The following is a 5,411-nucleotide window of genomic DNA, read 5'->3' as shown; positions in this document are numbered from 1 at the left end:
CGCTGTCTCCAAAGCATCCACGAAAGGTTGATAAATAAACTGCAGTAAATAGTATAGTTAATTTAACAATTAAGAAATTAGGATTAGGTACTAAATAATCGAGACCGCTTACTTCATCGTCAGTTTGAAACAAACTCATTGCGACTATATTTTAGTACTTGGAGAGTAGATTCACTGATTCACACACCATTCACATCGATCGGAGAGCAGAAATGATTAATAAATCGATGATATTGTGGTAACAAAATAAATGAAAATACAAAACACGCCGAAGTACCGAACATAGTTAATATAGAAATATTGATATAAATAAGAAATAACTGTCCATAATCATTATACTTGGAAAAAATAATTTTCCTGTGGTAAAATCTAAATTTAGATTGCTATTATTATCAACTCAAGCAGTCAAGCGTCACTTTAACCTTTAGATATTCAGATATAACACCAAATGGTGTTGATTTAACAACAATATCAGCTATCAAATTAATTATCTATAGAACCTGTTGTTTGAATTAGGTATACCAAATGTCATTTTTACATTATTATAATTTATTATAAGATACAAAATGTTATTTTAACACTTTTATAATTTATTATAAGATACAGAAAGCTCAATTTAAGATTTGTATACTCAACTCTTAAATTTAAATAACATTAACTACAAAACTACTAAAACTGATTACTTACCAAAAGTCGATCTAAATTTAATATACTTTTAAAATGTTTTTAATTGTTGGTTATTTAAAACATGAGTTTTGTTAAACAATATTATTTAATTCAACTATCCGTTTCCATTATTTAAACCACATTAAAAGCTTATATTAATATTCATACATTCAACACCTTCACATAAGTAAAATCAACTCCAATATTTCTATGTGTGTATATGCACCTAAAATGCATATCTATAACCTATATATTACGTATTATTATGATAATATACATATATGTATAGGTATACCTACTTATAGGTAGCGTGCACGTATGACTTGCAGTTCAGTCTTCGTCAATAAACCGTTTTGCAAGTCTTATACCAGTTTTAGTAAAAAATGTTCTCTGCTTTTCTGATGAAAATTCGTTAATAATTATTAAAAACTGAATGGAGTACCCTTAAAACTCTGACGGGTGATTTTAGAGACGGTCGCAGCAATGTTGAAAACCTGCAATGTTCAGTGACCACGGAATACGTATCGTGTTCACGTATGTCGGACCGCATTTGTATATAGCTTATAGTTAGGTATACTAATGGTCATTCACTGCAATACGGACACATCGTTCGAAAATATTGTAGGTAAGTATACTAGAAACTCCGTGAGCCACACCTCGCAGACGGGCCACATCACAAGCGACGTTTGATCTCATATACCAGGGATGGGCAACTGGCGTCCGGCCGCGTACCATTTTTCACTGGCCCGTGCTATTTTTATAAACTAAATTGAAATAATTTTGTTTATGAAAATATCAAATTTTCAAATTTTTCTGTATTTTATTTTATTATATTTATAAAATCATTAAAACCGATATTATATTGTTTATCAATTATTATAAAACGTATATATAAATTATTATCTAGCATTGAACTATTAAATGTAAATAATATTATATTATTTAAGTGGTTATAGTTAACATTAGGTTTTTGTTTTTTGCTTTCTACAGGGTGTGCCTGAGCCGACTGACTAGTTTTTCAGGGTTGTAATACGCACACACGGCGACGAACCCTCGATGTACAATACTGTCCAGACCTTGATTACGACTAAAAACGGCATAATCGTAGAATTCAAATTGTACCACTAATAAAGGCATGCATTTTTCTTATCTCAGTCTGAGATTCTCAGACTAATGAGTAATGACCCCCAAAAACTAGTTAGTTGTCTCTGCCACACACTGAAATCGCGCCTGCGAGATCGTCTACAACAATATATCGATGCTGATGACCGCCATCTCGAAGATATAATTTTCAAAAAGTAATTTCAAAAATGGGATTTCCTATTTATTTCAATAAAACAAACTGTTTTTCTCTAAGTTTAACTGTTCGTAATTTATAGCCCTTTAAAACTCGTCAGTCGGCTCTGCCGCACCATGTACCTATGTTCTTTTGGCCGCTAGATTTTCACATATTCAAAATTGGCCCTCTAGTATCATTGAAATTCCCATCCCTGTCATACACCATATTATGCGATGCTCCTGCCATTTACCAGTACCGAGAGTCCGAGACATTTAGTCTATGTCATACCACAAAATGTGTTTTTTTAACCGGATCGGAAGGCGGAAAACTGAATTGGTCGTTAAGTTTGTGACAGATGGCGGTGGCAGATCGAAAATCATTTGGTAATACAATTCCGCGTTACTTTGAACCATCACGCATTGACCACGTTATATACTCTACGTTTGATAGACTAACTTGCGAACGGTTAAATCATTTAAATCCTACATTTTCTCTCTGCGTATCATTCACAATGGGTTGTATATAACAATAATATGTAATGATATAAACTATGAACATACAGGTACCTACATCATCTGCAGCACGAAACAATCTGACCTGAATAAATGTTTTTCATAATAAATAATCTACTATATATATAATTTAGTTTATTATATACACTTACATACTTAAGTACCTACTTGTGACTATTTACCTATAAAAGTCGTAACAACCACGACTGCGATACAATATTTTTAGAACACACTATACATATAAATATAATATATTTTGTGTAATTATATTTCCTCCGTATTTTTTTTTTTGTTCATTGAAGGCTATTGGACTTTTGCGAACTATTTTCGTTCGGTTCTAAGCAATTTGTTATTTGTTTTTCCGGTCGACACATCACATACTACAGGTAATAGGTATATTATATTGTGTAACGAGCTTATTAGCCCAGTAAGCCAGAATAAACTGTTGCGTGGCCTGAAATCACGTTTTCCCGATTGACGTCATAATAACGAGCACTTACGCGTGTATATATGTATCATTATACTATTATTATGTACCTACCTACTGCATCTGTGGACCAAAAAAACGTGAGATTTTCATTGCGCACAAAACGCCACGTTATTATAGTACCTTATATTCGTAAACCATTCGTCTTTTGTACGATTCGCCGACAAAAAGAGTAATAATACTATAATATATTATAATGTAATGTACGGTGTATGTATATTATAATTATCATGGGGGCGTAAGTACGCGTTATGTTTACATATGTCCAAACGGATTTTGTTTTACCTCACAAGTCCATATAAGCACTCCACGTTAGAGACTCCAACACATTACAACACATCTTATATGAATTTAGAATAAGATTTTTTTCAATAATTATATGACGTATAAAAAAAAATTTAACCAAACTTCGGAGAAAAAAACAGTATACCATAAAACCAAAGGATATGTGATTTATTTTTAGCATCGTAGTAATATTTCCACAAAACTGGTTGAAAAGCTTATTAAACTGAAAAAGTTCGGCGACTTCAGCGTGCATTTGTTGTTGTTTTTTAATAAAAGATACTTATCTGGTTATTGATGTAACGCATAAATGTCGTATAAATTAAGTGTTATCGCAGCTATATATATAATAAGATATATTGGTACATTCAAAGATTGCGTAATAAAACCTAATACGTATTTTAAAAAAAAGTTCAAATTTTAAAACAATAATATTGTTTCATTTTCTTATAATCTATCGATTTGCTTGACATTTTAGGCGAAATATGTATAATAATATTATTTAGGTTATAATTTAAAATAAATGAAAATTGTTCTTTAAATATGATACCAAAGTATAAAAATATAACTTTTTTATACCTATATAGTATTACAAAAAGTAGAATTTAGCATTCAAAACCAGATTAATCAATAAAATTAAATTGTAGTATTAAGTAAGTATAGGACATATGTATAAGTCAATATTTATTAAATGTTTTTTTTATCATAGATATAGCACTGATCTTAATTCATCGCAAATAGATGCTATTAAATCGAAACAATAACTCGACATATATTTTAATATTTTGTAAACTACATTTAAAATCCATTCAGAACTTTTTGTTAAAATTGTTATTTGTAGATAGTATTTACTCGTGTGGGGTTTTATTCATTTGGTAAGTATAATAAATTAATCATGAAAATAAACCAATGCCCATACAATAGACTGCAGTAATACATTCCTCATACAGTCGAACTTCGATCAGCATCTAAAAAGGGTATGTAAATATAAATTTATCGACAAATCTCACTTGCAGGTGTTGGCTTATACACGTTACTGAAGCGACAGTTTTTATAATACTATATAATATCAAATACTGAAATACAAATGACGTACTTAAAAAACAAATTTAAATAATCTCAAAAACCAATAACGTCGTGTGGCTTCGTAAATATATATATATATAAATACAAGATATAATATACCTAAGTTGCCTAACAGGCGCCTGCCACCCTGACTGTAATGTATATAATATTATGGTCGTGTTTATATCAAATAATAGTACAGGGAAAACATCGATACATACACATGGTTATGCAAGATAAAAAAAAAATAAGTTAATATTAAAAAGAAATGAACCGTCGTCATGCGTTTAATATATTCTGAAAATTAAAATCAATACGCATAAATATATTATTATGTTGAACGTTTGCCGATTAAATATAATTAATTTAAACGTATAGAAAATAAAAAATATATATTTCCCGTTTAAAAAAACATTTATTCCTGTCTCGAACTTGGTTATCATATTCCATAATGATTTGCTTACAAGCAATAGCGTTAAATATTCATATTGAAACAAAAATAAACGATTTAGCCTAAACTACGATGGACGATGCATATTGTTCATGAAATTCAACTTAATACACTCTTTATGTATATTATAAAGGGGCGCCGATGATATCGCTCAATTTTATGTCTATTTTTGTATGATATTATGAATAAATGTTATGTGTTAAGAGTTAAGACACGCAAGCGAATTACTGCAGTTTTCGGGCGAAATTGACTTTATCGATCTCAAAACTACGGGTTCTTGATATATGTATAATGTATATACTATATACAGTCCAAGCACGCTCGACCACATTATTTCTTTAAAAAAGAATTTATTAGTTTTCTGATTTTTAGAATCCTTATTTCTTAAGAATATTCAATGACCATTTTTTTATACGCAGTTACTTCAGTTAATTATTTGTAAGGTCACGTTAAGTTAATTGTTTCCTATTATAAATCCCATATATAAAAAAAATAATAACCGTAAATATTATATTTGTAAACAAGTTTAAATGTCAAATGCATGATTTCAATAGGAATCAAAAAAACCTATACAATATATACAATTGAGGGTTTTTATTGAAGAGCTAACCGGGATATCGAGAAGATGCTTTATACTTTGATGGTCAATGGACATTGAATATTTATGAA

The sequence above is a fragment of the Acyrthosiphon pisum genome, chromosome A3 (genome assembly GCF_005508785.2).
Source record: "Acyrthosiphon pisum isolate AL4f chromosome A3, pea_aphid_22Mar2018_4r6ur, whole genome shotgun sequence".
In the NCBI taxonomy this organism is placed as follows: domain Eukaryota; kingdom Metazoa; phylum Arthropoda; class Insecta; order Hemiptera; family Aphididae; genus Acyrthosiphon; species Acyrthosiphon pisum.
The sequence above is the reverse complement of the archived record's forward strand: the minus strand, read 5'-3'. Positions refer to the sequence as shown.